The following is a 15,342-nucleotide window of genomic DNA, read 5'->3' as shown; positions in this document are numbered from 1 at the left end:
TTATCTTTTATTTGGATAACAAATGAGGAAAGAAAGGTTGAAGGAAGAAGAAATGGAGGGATTAAATTGTAAGAAATTGATCTCTCTAACAATGGAGAGATTTGAAAGCATCTTTCTTCCCTCCCCTCCCTTTCTCTTCCCTCCCCTTCACCTCCCCTTCTTTTCTTTCCCATTTCTTTATCCAAACACACCGTTAAGGAAAAATATAGTCATGTGAGATCTTATATATTCGTCTTGGTTTAGTAATAATAGATATTAATATCAAATTTCAATAATTTTTTCATTTACATATGAGAAAATCCAAGTTTATAACCTTGATAAACATTTAAAGTTTATCAAAAGGTATAATAGTACATTCAAGTTTCCAATAAAGGGGTATAATTGCTATTAATAGTGTGTTGTTCAACTGATAGAAATAAACAGCGTCAATTATCATTTGTGAGTATCTTCCTCCACCATTGAAACTTCCTTCTCAGTTGTTAAGTTCCATTCTTCCTGCACCATTGAAGATCTATCTTCCTCCACCATTGAAGATTTGAAGCTGTATCTTCCTCCACCCTATCCTATTGGGTTAACCAATCCCTTTCTTTTCATTTTTTATTAGGGTTTTCTTTAACTTCGCCACCGGAATTCCTCATACCACGAACTCTAGAGGTTATTAACAACCCATTTTTCGTTCATCTTTGAGATTTTCAGAGGGAGGATATGAGTTTGGGACTATTCTCTTATGTTTCAAGGAAGATGAATGTCATTTTCTCTCTTTTGTGTTATGATGAAAGAGATGGGCAATTCCTCTCTCTTTTTGAGGAAGAAGATGGGCATTCCAAGGGGCAAATGACAATGCCCTTAACTTTGATATGTTATTGCCAGTTGTTTCAAACACTAAAAGAAATATACTTTAATATTTTAGCTCAACAACTAAGACACTTTATTACATAAATGTCATGAGATAAACGCCCAAAGTTTATCAAGGTGATAATCTGGACCTTTCTACATATTAGTTATACAAGATATTAATGATTGAAATATTACATTGACAATCATGTAATGAGAAGTGTTGCATTTAAAAGAAAACATATGAAGTATAAGACCATATGAAGTGTTTTTTTCTAACTACTAAAAAATTCTTTCAAATTGAGGATTCGGGATTCTAACTGTTTCGGGGTTTTTTAATATCCTGAGGGAGAGTTACAATTCCGGGACTGGTATCCTTGCGCCTGTACCTGCAAAACAACGGAGACTCCGAGTGGTGGGAGTTCCGCCTCCAACGATCAAGTTAGTACTTCTATGTGGAGTGAAAAGGTGCGGAAAGTAAAGAGGGTGATCTGGTTCCTCGAAGGGGAGGAGTGATCGGGGAGTGCAAATAATGCTAAGTCTGGTCTAGCGATTAGTATGCACGAGTGTTTAGGATTCTCTAGGTGAGATTAATTAATTGTTGAATCCCCTTTAATGAGGATTAATTAGTGTATTTATAGTCTTGGGAAGCGTGTCAATCCTAGGTTTAGGTCAACCTAGGGCTGATTGGGCTTCTCTTGGGAAGTAGGCCTAGGTGGCCTCCCTTCAAGTTGGCAATTAGTAGGCCACATGGCGTAGCATGACTTGTCCATGATGGACAAATGGTTGTGTGCCACGTGGCAGGCCCTAATTGGTCCACGTGGCGTACACTGATTGGGTGGGAAAATCCCCTAATCATTTGCCCCTCACAGGTGGCACATGACTGGTCGCATGTCACCTGTGACAGTTGGCGCCCTGTAACAGGCGACGGACTGCTACAGGTGTCGTCCTGTGATTGGCCGAGAGATTTTTCCCGCTCATTTTTTGAATTCAGAAGTGACCCTTCGTATTCTCCTTATACCCTATATAAGGGCATGTTGACTAAGTCTTTTGTTCACATTTTGCAAACTTTTGCAAGAGAACTCTCGGACCCCTGAACTTGAGCGCTAAGTTTCTGGACAACTAATTTTACCAACCGCCTGCTTTTATTAGACGCCGGTTCGATCAAGCTTTCTTTCAGAACTTAAGTTTCAAGTAACCATTTGTTCCTTTATCCTTTTTGCCTTGCTTTTACGTTTTTTCTTTCTTTATGAAAATGAGACCTCAAAAGCATCCGACACGACCTAGGTTAGCAATTAGCCGGTCACTGGGGACGGCTCAGTCTAGGACTAGGGGTGTCGACTGCCCTGCAGTACTTCAAACTTTGCGCAAGTCTCGGAATCTAATTGTCTTTGTATCTATGCAGGACAGTATGGCAAGAATCAAAAGAACAAAGAGGATTGAAAACTCTGATGGCTCTTCGTTCCGGGTTCAGGTTAGCGAGCTATCGGACCAGATGCCTGATACCGCCGGGACCCGAGGTGGCTCTGTGGCCGAGAACTCTGAGGAGGGGGCCAAGGTGGTCCCTTCCCATTTTACTGTTGACTTAGCTAGTCAACAGTCGGCCCCTTCTGAAGAAGAGGGGTCGGCCCTATCAGGAAGAGGGGAGTCAGACTCTTCTGATAGTGAGTCTGAAGCCAGCTCTTCAAGCCGCCTCTCCCTTGGCTCAAAAGAAAAGAATTCTCGCCTTCATGAGGCGAGACTCTCTCATTCAGTCAAAAAAGGGGTCGACTAGTCAAAACCATCTTCCTCCCATAGCGAGTTGAACACCCCTTATTACTGTCACGTCCCAAAGGGCCGAATCAAGGCCATGAAAGAACGAATAGAGACTTTTTTTTTCGGACCATGTGATGGGTCCGGATTTTCAATTATTCGTGCCAGATGCTGAAGATGCAGTCGTCTGGCCCGAGGGGACTAGTTACGAGGACGCTTGTTTTTGCTGCTATGAGGCGGCCATTAAGGCCGGCCTTCGATTTCCCTTACATCCGGCTGTTCAACAAATCCTCGATGGGTACGAGGTGGGGCTATGGTAGTTAGCCCCTAATTCTTGGTCTAACATCCTTGGCTATGTAGCCGGATGTGAAATGCATGAGGTGGAGCCGAATTTTTTTGGCGTTCGCCCATATGAATTATTTAAGCCGAACCCCCAAGGAAAGTAGTACCGGCTGGTACCAGATAACGAGCCACAAAGGTTGTCTGATGACTAGGGGGAAGGAGAACAAGTGGAAGGATTGGAGAAACACTTTGCTCCTAGTCTCCAGCCCTAATAAACTCCTGAACAACCGGTATAATAGGTGGAACAGGAATCCACTTCTTCTTGCAGGTGACCGTAGTATGCCGCCTGTTCCTTGCCGGGCCAAGGAGGAGATCCTTGACCAAGGACTCTTCAAAGTAGAGATAAGGGCAAACTCTACTACTGGGGTACGGGAGCAGGTGCCTTTGAACTGTGTTCCCAGATTTCAGTGGCTATACGATGAGTACTTTTTGGCCTCCTATGGCCTTAGAAGTTGGACCTCCAGAGGTAGCCGGCCTCTCGTGCCTCTACATGCATTACTTGATTTATTTTTGCATTTTTCTCACTCTTTGTGGTTTTTTCTTTCAGACGAAGCTATGGACCAAATTTCTGCTTCCAAGAAGGCGGCTGCTTTGCTGCAAGCCTCGATCATGAGCCAGAGACGGACCTATGTTAACTCTCCTACCAAGGAGATGCCCATAGTAAGTTCCGAACCTTCAAGATTTTTCCTTTGAAAGCTTTTCTTTGCCAGTACTAATTCTTTATGGTTTTGCAGGTGGGCTCGTCTAAACCCTCTTCCTCCAAGGAGCCGGCCGCGAAAGCGCGCAAACTGACCACTGGAAGTACACCTGGATCCTCCAGGAAACAGGCGGATGAGAAACATCCGCAAACCCCCAAGAGTGGGGGAAAAGAAGTACAAGTCCTAAGGGACAGTCGGCCTCCAAGAGGTACAATCCGACTCTACTAGACTTGCCTTAAACTTTTATTCAATACTCTCTTCATGCTCTAATGCTTTCTTTTCTGAATGCAGGCGACCCTCAAGAACCGGACTTGGTTCAAATGGCCAAGTCTATGGTTAAGGCCATCCCTCTAAAGGAGAGGGATGTGGTCAAGGGAGTCGGCACCCTTGACCTAGACGGCATCATGGGTCTCCTCTCCGAGGTATACTTAGCATTTTTTTGGTAAAATGTTGATTGACTTTGCCTGCCGCCTGTTTTTACAAATTTGACGCCTGGTGCTTCTTTTTCAGACCATGCTCTGTGTACACGGCCTCCGCAGGCCGATCAGCGCCAAAAACATAGAGGTAAAAGCTGCCAAAGCCATGGCCGCCTCTGACTTTGACAAGGCAATGTTTCAAATTGCCCAAAATGAAATTTTAATAACTGATATTCTTTATTATCAAGCTCAGGCCACTTTGGAGATCAAAGGAAAGTTGGAGGCGGCCAACAATAGGAACCAGGAGCTAGAGCAGACGGTCAAGAGCCTCAAAGATAAGCTATGGCCTCTCAAAAACATTGCCCATAAGGCAGTCTTTGGACGCAATCAAGGGGCGCCTAGAAGAGCAGGAGGCGGCCATCACCAAAGATCTTAACGCAAAGGCCGAGACCGAGAAGATGGCTCTAGCCCAGGCCATGATGGAGGACTCGGCCAATATCAAGAAGATGACCTGGTCGTCCCTCTTCCCAAGAGCTAGCTATGCTGCATGGGATAAGAAATTCAACGCTTATACTGAAGAGTACAACAGAAGAATCATGCAGCAGGCGGCTGATGAGGATGAGAAGAAAGAGGAAGAGGCCGGCTCTAGCTCTGAAGAGGAAGAAAAGGTGGTGGCCCTACAGCCAATTGAGGAGGATGCGCCTAAAGCTCCTGCCCCTAAAGACGAGTCAATAAAAGAGGATGCTTTGAAGAATCAAGCGCCCGTCGTTGAACTCGATCAGCCGGCAGTTGAGACTCAAGCCCTTCCCAATGTTTAAAGCTTTTATTTTTCAAAATTTTCTCCGGCCTGTGTGCCTTTTGTTCTTGTATCCACTTTACCCGGCCAGGGGGCCGGGGTTTATAAATATTTTTCCGGTCTTTATGGCCGGCTTTTAATACTAATTTGGGTGGTGATTCGGTCGCCTTTGATCACAGAATCTTGTTTATGCTTTATTTTTGCCAAGTAGAGAGGGTCCTTGACATGTGCTTGAATGTTATACCAACTGTTTCGGCTTTGTACGTTTTTAGAATTTTGCTTAAAATTTTGCTTAGAATTTTTGCAAGCAAAGTTTATCAAGTACCGACTGCCTATGCCCCTGGATGACTTGTTTTCTTTGCTCCAGATTGGCGACCAGTCGGCCATGTATCCAGTCGGTTTCCCAACACATTTTAGGAAACACGTTAGGTCTGCTTAAGTTAGAAGGAACAGGTCGCTTGTAGTCGGGCCGCCTGTTCGTTTAAGTAGAAATAGTCCTTGCTCGCTTTTAGCCAGGCGGACTCATCGTTGCTTTTTAGGTCCACACCAAGCATGTGGGAGTGACTATGAGTAATCTTTGAGATTTCCCAGTCGTCACCTTTCTTGCCTGAGTAGTAGAGGTACCAGGCGGCGGAGGCCGGCTGATCCCCTTGATTTGCCAATTTTTGTTGGCTATTAACTCAAGAAGTACCCCCTGTACTTATCCCAAGTGATACAGGCGGTTATCCGACTCGGATGTCAACTGCTAACACTTGTTTGGTTAGTGTTAGAGTTATCCTTGTCTCGAAACGGCTACGTGGTTTGTCCTTGGGGACAGTCGTTTAGGTGTCGTGTACTTAGTTTATAGAGCATTATTCCACCCAAAAGGGAGCTGCTCTCTGCGACGAATCTCATCCGGAGGGATGTCGCCGGACGCCTGCTATGATGTTGGGACAGGTCGTATTAGTTTAAAAGAGAGGATCAGTTGGCCAGGTGCCTAGGCTGACCATACGGCCATAGGCCTTGTTTAGTTCATGGTGAACAAGTATAGGAGAGTAGCCGACGGTAAAGTTACAGGCGGCATGCCCCTTTGAAACAGTACAAAGTAAAGAAAATGGAGAGTAGCCGATGGTTTGTCCAGTCAGCATGCCCCTCTGTATTCAGTACATATTAAAGAAAGATAGATAGTAGTCGTCTGCTAATGTTACAGGCGGCATGCCCCTCTGTTTACACTATAAATGAAGCAAAATAGCAAGTTTTATTAGTAGCTCTTGGTTGTTTACATTATTCAAAAATAATACTTCTTTAGATTATCTACATTCCAGGTCCGAGGTAAGGGTTGGTCGTCTGGTGTTTCCAGGCGGTAGGTGCCGTCCCTGACCTCCTCATAGATTCCATAGGGTCCTTCCCAGTTGGGAGTTAACTTTCCAAACTCATTGGCCCTACCAACTGCTTCCATCTTTCGAAGTACAAAGTCTCCCACTTTGAGTGGACGCCTGTGTACCCTTTTGTTATATGCCCTTGTCATTCTCAGGCGGTAGATTTCATGGCGCAGGGCTGCATTGCCCCTTCGTTCTGGGAGTGGATCCAATGCTAGGCGCATGGCTTCCCAATTTTCTTCTTCGTCATAAAGCATTACACGAAGAGTCGGCTCATAATGTTCAATTGGAAGAACAGCTTCTGCACCATAAGTTAGGAGGAATGGAGTTTCTCCAGGCGCCCCTTTTTCAGTCGTGCTAATGGCCCAGAGAACATGTGGTAGTTCGTCTGCCCATAGGCCGCCTTCTCTTTCAATTCTCTTCTTAATACCGTCTGAGATGATTTTATTGAAAACTTCTACTTGGCCGTTTGCTTGTGGTCGGCCGACTGATGCAAAACAGTGTGAGATGCCTTGGTCTCCCAGCCAATTTTTGAGAAAAGGCGTCTCAAATTGGGGGCCATTATCAAAAACCATAGACATGGGCACTCCAAATCGAGTGATGACATTCCTCCATATGAAGGAGATGACGTCCTTGGTCTTGATGCCCTTAACTGCTTCTACCTCCACCCATTTGGTGAAGTAGTCAACTGCAACCAGTATATACCGCCCGCCGCCTGTTGCAGGCGTATAGGGACCTAGGATATCCATGCCCCACTTAGCGAATGGTATAGGACTATGGATGGCTGTGAGGTCTGTGGCCGGACGATGGATTAACTTGCCAAACCTTTGGCACTTGTCACATTTTTTAACCATTTCCATGGCATCAACTTCCAATGTAGGCCAGAAGTAACCTTGCCGCCTGGTTCTTTGAGCAAGCGACCTTCCGCCTACGTGAGAATCGCAGTACCCTGAATGTAGATCTTTTAAGACCTCTCGTCCTTTTTCTGGGGTAACACATTTCAGGAGGGGCTGAAGATGCCCTTTCTTAAAAAGTTCCCCTTTACACATTTCAAAGTTGGACGCCCGTTTCTTCAGTAAGGCCGCCTAGGAGTTATCACTCGGCAAGGTGTCGGCTTTTAAATAGGCTCTGATTGGGTCCATCCAGGTTAAACTTCTGTCCAAAATTCCAATAGGCTCTTCCTCAATACTTCGTTTCTCCATAACTTCCCAGAAAACGATCCTTGGGGTGTCACAAGAGGCCGAGGAAGCCAGTTTTGAGAGGGCGTCCGCCTGGTTGTTCTCGGACCTGGGTACTTGAGTTAAATGAAACTCCTCAAGAGACCCTGTCGCCTGTTTTACTACTTGTAAATATTTTATCATGGTCGGATAGGTGGCCTCATAATCACCATTGTACTGACTTACTATCAATTGTGAGTCTGAACAGGCGGCTATCCTTCTTGCCCCGGCCTCCATGCACATGCGGATGCCGGCTAGTAGGCCTTCATACTCTGCCTCGTTGTTCGAGGCTTGGAAATTGAATCGCAGTGCATACTCATACCTGTCACCTTCAGGCGAGTGACATATGACACCTGCACCACATCTGTTTTGGGGTTTTCTGATGTCCTGCGGGAGAGTTACAATTCTGAGACTAGAACCGGACGCCTGTACCTGCAAAACAAACGGAGACTCCGAGTGATTGGAGTTCCGCCTCCAACGGTCAAGTTAGTACTTGTTTAAGGAGTAAATAATGCGAAAAAGTGTAAATGAGTCTCTCTAGGTGAGAGTGTTTAATGTGCGTAATCCCCTTTAATGAGGATTAATTAAGGTATTTATAACCTTGGGAAGCGTGCCAATACCTAGGTTTAGGTTAAACCTAAGGCTGACTGGGCTTTCCCCAAGGATTGGGCCTTGGTGGTCGGTTGTCCCATGTGTCATGGGGTGGACACGTGTCGTGTCGTAATTGGCCCATGGTGGACAGATTATTGCTTGACACGTGGCAGGCTCCTATTGGCCCATGTGGAGGGCACATGGAAGAACCTGGTTGGTCCACTTGTCAGATGGTGATTGGTGGGGAAAAATCCCCTAATCATTTGCCCCTTACAGGTGGCACGTGACTGGTCACATGTCACCTGTGACAGGTGTCGGCTTGTAACAGGCGACGGCCTGCTACAGGTGTCATCTGGTGAAAGGCCGAGGGTTTTTTCCCGCGCAAATTTTGAATTTGGGAAGTGACTCTTCGTCTTCTCATTTTGCCTATATAAGGGCATGTTGACTTCAGATATTTTCACACTTGAGAACTTTTATAAGAGAACACTCGGACCCCTGAACCTGCTCTGACATTTCGGACATTTCCAGCCTACCGCCTGCTCTGACAAGTCGGCTGATACTCAGACTTTCCAGAATTTCGTCAACTTCTCACTCGTTCAGGTAACCGTCTATTCTCTCATTCTTTTACTTTTCTTTATTTTTTCTTTTTGAAATGGCACCACGGAAGCACACGACACGACCTAGGTTAGTGATCAGCCGGTCACCGGGGACGGCTGACTCTAGGACTAGGAGTGCCGCCTGCCCTTTTTCGAACCAATCTTTGCCCTTTATACAAAGTCCGACTGTGTCTGTGTCTATGCAGAACATAATGGCTAGAACAAAAAGAACTGCTAGGATCACAAATTCGGACGACTCCTCATACCAGGTGCCGATTAGTGAGACATCTGACCAAGCGCCAGATGTTGAAGTGAACCAAGGCGGCTTGGTCACCGACAGCTCTGAGGGAGGGATCAAGGTGGTCCTTTCCAATTTTACCGTAGATATGTCTACATATTCTCCCGCTCCTGTTGAAGGAGAGGAGGCGGGCCCTTCTGGGAGAGGGGAGGATTCGTCCTCTTCAGAAGACGAGTCCGACTCCAGTTCGTCTGGTCACCCTTCTCTCGACTTAGAGGAGGGGTACAACCGCCTACAAGAGGCGAGGCTTTCTCATTCGGTAGAGAAAGGGGACAATTGGGCGGAGCCATCCGCCACCTATAGGGAACAAAACACCCCTAACTACTGCACTGTTCCAAAAGGCCGAATCAAGGCCATGCAAGAGAAAGTGGGCAGCTTCATAACGAACCATGTAATGGGCCCTAGCTTTTTAGTTTTTGTGCCAGATCCGGAAGACACAGTCGTCTGGCCGGCTGGGACCAGTTATGATAGCACCTGTTTTGGCTGCTATGAAGCGGCCATCAGAGCTGGGTTGCGCTTCCCCCTATATCCGGTTGTTCAGCGAATCCTGGACGAATATGAGTTGGGGTTATGGCAGTTAGCCCCAAATTCCGTGTTTAACGTTCTCGGCTATGTAGCCGGATGCGAAATGTATGGGGTGGAGCCAAATTTCGAGGCATTCGCCCACATGAACTATCTCAGCCGGACCCTTAAGGCAGGCGGTACCGGCTGGTACCAATTAACGAGCCACAGAGGCTACCTCATGACAAGAGGTAAGGAAAACAAATGGAAGGATTGGAGAAGCACCTTCCTCATCATTGAGGGTTCAGAAAAGGAGCTGAACCAACGCTTTAATAGGTGGAACCGAGACCCGCCTCTTCTTGCAGGCGGTTGCAGCATGCCGCCTGTTCCCCTCAAAGCTAAAAAAGAGATCCTGGACCGTGAACTCTTTAAAGTAGAGACCATGGTAGACTCTACTACAGGGGTACGAGAGCAAGTACCCCTGCACAGCGTCCCGAGCTACAAATGGCTCTGTGACGAGTACTTTCTGGTCGCTTGTGGCCTCAGCAGTCGGTGCTCAAGAGGTAGCATTCATTTATGCAGCGGAAGCCATGAGCAAAATTACCGCCTCCAAAACAGCGGCTGCTATATTGCGAGCCTCCATCATGCAGCAACACCCTCCAGCTGACTCTCCCAACAAGGAGACGCCCTTAGTAAGTTCCCAGCTTTCGCCTTTCCTTTTTTCTGTTAAAAGGTTGGGTTTATACACATACTAACCATTTTTTTGTTTTTTTTTAGACGGGCACACCAAGAACTTCCTCCTCCTAACAGCCGGACTCCAAAGCTCGGAAGACGACTGTGGCGAGTACGCCTGGTTCTGCCAGGAAACAAGCGGCTGCTAACAAACAGCCGGCCACTCCTTCTCAAACTCCCAGCAGGCCACCTAGAAGTATGAAAATGCTCTTCTAGACTTTGACCTATTTTTCTTTCGCCTTGTCTAAAATTCTTGTTCACTCTTGATGCAGCCGGCCCTTAAGAACCGGACCTGGTCGAAGTGACCAAGTCCATGATAAAAGTCGTCCCTCCAGTAGAGAGAGACGCGGCAGGGGTGTCAGCACCCTTGACCTAGATGGAATTGCAGGGCTCCTTGCTGAGGTATACTTAGCATATTTTTGTTGTTTAATTCCAGGACGCCTGCTTTTCATTTGAAATCTGACGCCTGTTTTCTTTTATTCAGTCCCTGCTTCGAGTAAACGGCCTTCGCAAACCCATTAGTGCGAAGAACAAAGAGGTAAAGGCTGCTAAGGCCATGGCCGCCTCTGACTGTGATAAGGCAATGTTTCAAATTGCCCAAAATGAAATTTTGACAACTGATATTCTTTATTATCAGGCGCAGGCCACTTCTGCTATCAAGACTCAGTTGGAGGCGGCCCAGAAGAGAAATAACGAGTTGGAGGCTACCATCCAGAACCTCAAAGCCGAACTGAAGCCTCTTCGTCTAAAGGTGCTCCACTACGACACCTTGGAGAAATCCTTGGAGCGTGTCAAGGAACGCCTGGTAATCTAGGAGAAGAGCCTCAATAAAGAGCTCACAGCAAAAGCTGAGCAAAAGAAGAAGGATTTGGTTCGAGAAATGGTGGAGGACTCGGCCCAAATCCAGCGCATGACCTGGACTCGCCTTTTTCCAAACGCCGACTTTGCTTCTTGGGAAAAACAATTTCGCCGATGCTCTGAAACGTATAACCAAGAAATCCTGCTGGCGGCTGCTGAGAATGATGCGCTGGAGGAGGAGGAGGAGCCGGTAGTGGCCCTGGTGCCGAAAAAGGGTGCAGCTGATGCCGAGACCAGCAAGAATGCTTCTCAGAAGCAGGCGTTTCTTGCTGATCAGGCGGCAGTTGTTGTTGAAGATCTGCCCCCATCTTAAGCTTATGTCTTCTTTTTTCTTCGGCCTGCGTGCCGTCTGTTTCTGTTTTACTCGACCAAGGGGTCGGGGTCTAAACACTTTGCCGGTCTTTATGGACGGTTTTATTTTTGTGTCTTTACCCGGCCAGAAGGGTCGGGGTCTTGAATATTTGTGCCGGTCTTTATGGCCGGCTGTTAATAGAATTTCGGCGACCATCTTTTTAGGTCGCCTTAGCTGCCAAATTTCGAATTATGCTCTTATTTTTTCTAAGTGTCGAAACTCTGATATCCACTTGCATGTCATACCAACTGTTTTGTATGGCCGATAATTGTAGACAGGTACAATGTAGGAGCTGCCTATGCCCCTGGACGACTGATTGTCTATTTCCAGGCTAGGCGATCAGTCGGCCATTTATCCAACCGGTCTCTAACGTATCATGGTGACGGGTTCCCCTTTAGGCAGGCGGTTCCGTCATATATTTTGAAATTTGCTAAGTAGGAGAGTGATTACCCACTTACCATGGTTATTGTTTAAGTAATAGAGGCACTAAGCGGCATAGGCTGGCTGGTCCCCTTACCAAATTTTGTTGGGTTTTTACTCAAGGTGTGATAACTTAGTAAGAACAGGCGATATATAAACACCTTTCTTAGTTTCAAACCAAGTTTTTAGGAGTGACTATATGTAACATGAACGGCGCTTAGTCGCCGCCACTATTGTTTGAGTAGTAGAGGTATCAAGCGGCGGGAGACGATTGTTCCCCTATATTCGCCAATGTTTGTTGGCTATTAACTCAAAAGGTACCGGCTGTACTTATCCCAAGTAGTACAGTTGGTTATCTGACACGGATGCTAACTGCAAACACTTGTTGGACCAGTGAGAGTTATCCTTGTCTTAGAAACGGCTACGTGGTTGTCTTAGTTAGACAGTCGTATAGGTGCCGTGTAATTAATTTATAGAACAATGTTCCACCCAAAAGGGAGCTGCTCCCTGCGATGAATTTCATCCGAACGGATGCCGCCGGACGCCTGCCATGCGGTTGGGACAAGGCGAATTAATTTAAAAGTTGGATCAGTTGGCCTGGCGCCTGGTCTGATCATTTCGGCCATAGGCCTTAGATAGTTCTTGGTGAACTATGTATGGGAGAGTAGCCAGTTGTATAGAACACGCGGCATGCCCCTCTTAATTAAACTCGTAAATAAAAAACTTGGAGAGTAGCCGATTGTTTTACCAGTAGGCATGCCCCTCTTTGTACAAAACACATGAAGTGAACAAGTGAACTTTTATTAGGTAGCTCTCGGCTATTTACATTGTTCAAAAATAATACTTTTTTGAGATTATCTACATTCCAGGTTCGAGGCAAGGGTTGGCCGTCTGGTGTTTCCAGACGGTAGGTGCCGTCCCGGACTTCTTCATAGATTCGGTAGGGTCCTTCCCAGTTGGGAGTTAATTTGCCGGGCTCATTAGCCCTACCGACTGCTTCCATCTTTCTTAGTACAAAATCCCCCACTTTGAGTGGACGCCTGTGTACTTTTTTGTTATATGATCTGGTCATTCTCAGGCGGTAAATTTCATGGCGCAAGGCTACATTGCCCCTCCTTTCTGGGAGTGAGTCTAGAGCAAGACGCATGGACTCCCAGTTCGCCTCTTCGTCGTATAACATTACTCGAAGAGTTGGCTCGTAGTGTTCAATTGGGAGAACAGCTTTCGCACCATTGGTTAGGAGAAATGGAGTCTCTCCTGTTGACCCTTTTTTAGTCGTCCTAATGGCCCAGAGAACATGTGGTAGTTCATCTGCCCATAGGCCGCCTGCTCGTTCAATCTTCTTTTTGAGACCGTCTGAGATGATCTTATTGAAAGCTTCTACTTGGCCGTTTGCTTGTGGACGGCCGACTGATGCGAAATAATGTGAAATACCTTGGTCTCCCAACCAGCTTTTAAGAACAGGCGTCTCAAATTGGGGACCATTGTCAAAAACCATAGACATGGGAACCCCAAACCGAGTGATGATATTTTTCCAGATGAATGAAATCACATCCTTCGTCTTGATTCCCTTGACAGCCTCTGCCTCTATCCACTTAGTAAAGTAATCGACTGCCACAAGTATGTACCTCTTGCCGCCTGTAGCAGGCGTATAGGGACCCAGAATATCCATGCCCCACTTAGCAAATGGCAGTGGGCTATGGATAGCAGTGAGATCGGTAGCTGGACGGTGAATTAGCTTGCCAAACTTTTGACACTTGTCACATTTTTTCACCATCTCCATTGCATCCGCTTCTAAAGTAGGTCAAAAGTAACCCTGCCGCCTTGTCCGTTGGGCAAGCGACCTGCTGCTTATATGAGAAGCGCAGTAACAAGAGTGAAGATCTTCTAGGATCTCTCGTCCTTTTTCTGGAGTAACACACTTCAAGAAGGGTTGGAGGTACCCTCTCTTGTGAAGTTCTCCCTTTATTATTTCAAAACTGGACGCTCGTTTTTTCAGTGTGGCCGCCTGGTGATGATCATCCGGCAAAATGCCGTCTGTTAGATAGGCCCTGATTGGATCCATCCAGGTTGAGCTTCTGTCTAAAATTCCAATAGGGTCTTCCTCAATGCTTCTTTTCTCCATAACCTCCCAGAAAACGGTTCGTGGAGTATCACAGGAGGTCGAGGATGCTAACTTTGAAAGAGCATCCGCCTGGTTGTTTTCAGATCTTGGTACTTGAGTCAGATGAAAATCTTCAAGGGATCCGACTGCTTGGCGTACCGCCTGTAAATACTTTATCATTGCCGGATGGGTTTCTTCGTATTCGCCATTGTACTGACTCACTATCAATTGTGAATCGGAACAGGCGTCTATCTTTCTTGCCCTAGCCGCCTTGCACATGCGGATTCCGGCTAGAAAGCTTCGTATTCTTCCTCGTTGTTCGAGGCCTGAAAATTGAAGCGCAGAGTATACTCGTACCTGTCGCCTTCTGGCGACTGACATATGACGCCTGCTCCGCAACCATTTGAGGTGGAGCTCCCGTCCACATATACCTTCCAGACTTGGTCTGGAACTTGAGAATCAGGGGGACGAGTCATCTCTACAATAAAATCAGCAAAGGCTTGCCCCTTCACTGCTTTTTTGGGCTCGAATGTGACTTCGAGGCTCTGAATTCCTATTGCCCATTTGATCATCCGGCCTGACGATTCCATGGTTGTCAGTGGCCGCTTGATTGGTTGATCTGTATACACAACAACTGCATCTGCCAAGAAATAGGGCTTCAATTTTTTTACGGCCATGAAGAGAGCATGACCGAACTTTTTCACTAAAGGATATCTTAAATCGGCATTTTTCAGTACATGACTGACAAAGTAGACCGGGAGCTGGCAGCCGTCTCTTTCAGCAAGAAGGACAGCGCTTAGAGCATGATCAGAGACGGCCATGTACATGTAAAGCACTTCTTTGGGCAAAGGACTGACCAGCCTCGGCAAGGAATGTAAGTGAACTTTCAATTTTTGGAAGGCCGCCTCAGCATCCGGCCCCCATTCGAACCTTTCCTTCTTCTTTATAGCCTGGAAAAAGTAAAGGCACTTGTCGCCTAATCGGCTTAGAAATCTTCCCAAAGCCGCCAGACAACCCGTTAACTTCTGAACCTCTCGGACGGTGCGAGGCGACTGCATGTCGATAACCGCCTGCACTTTCTCAGGGTTCACCTCTATTCCTCTCTGATTGATGAGGAATCCGAGAAATTTCCCAGACTCAACCCCAAATACACATTTCTTGTGATTGAGCATGACATGGTGCCGCCTGAGTGTGGCAAAAGTTTCTCGGAGGTCCGACAGATGATCTTTCAGAAGCTTAGACTTAACAATCATATCATCAATGTATGCCTCGACGTTCCTCCCAATCTGGTCAAAGAAGACAGTATTTATCATTCTTTGGAAGGTGGCCGGGGCATTCTTCAGACCAAACGGCATGACCGTGTAGCAATATAGACCTTGATATGTGACGAAGGCCGTCTTCTCCTGATCTTTTTTCCACAAAGGAATCTGATGGAAGCCAGAGTAGGCGTCCATGAAACTCATCAAAGCATGATCGG

This window comes from Chenopodium quinoa, unplaced genomic scaffold, assembly GCF_001683475.1.
Source record: "Chenopodium quinoa cultivar QQ74 unplaced genomic scaffold, ASM168347v1, whole genome shotgun sequence".
NCBI lineage: Eukaryota > Viridiplantae > Streptophyta > Magnoliopsida > Caryophyllales > Amaranthaceae > Chenopodium > Chenopodium quinoa.
The sequence above is the reverse complement of the archived record's forward strand: the minus strand, read 5'-3'. Positions refer to the sequence as shown.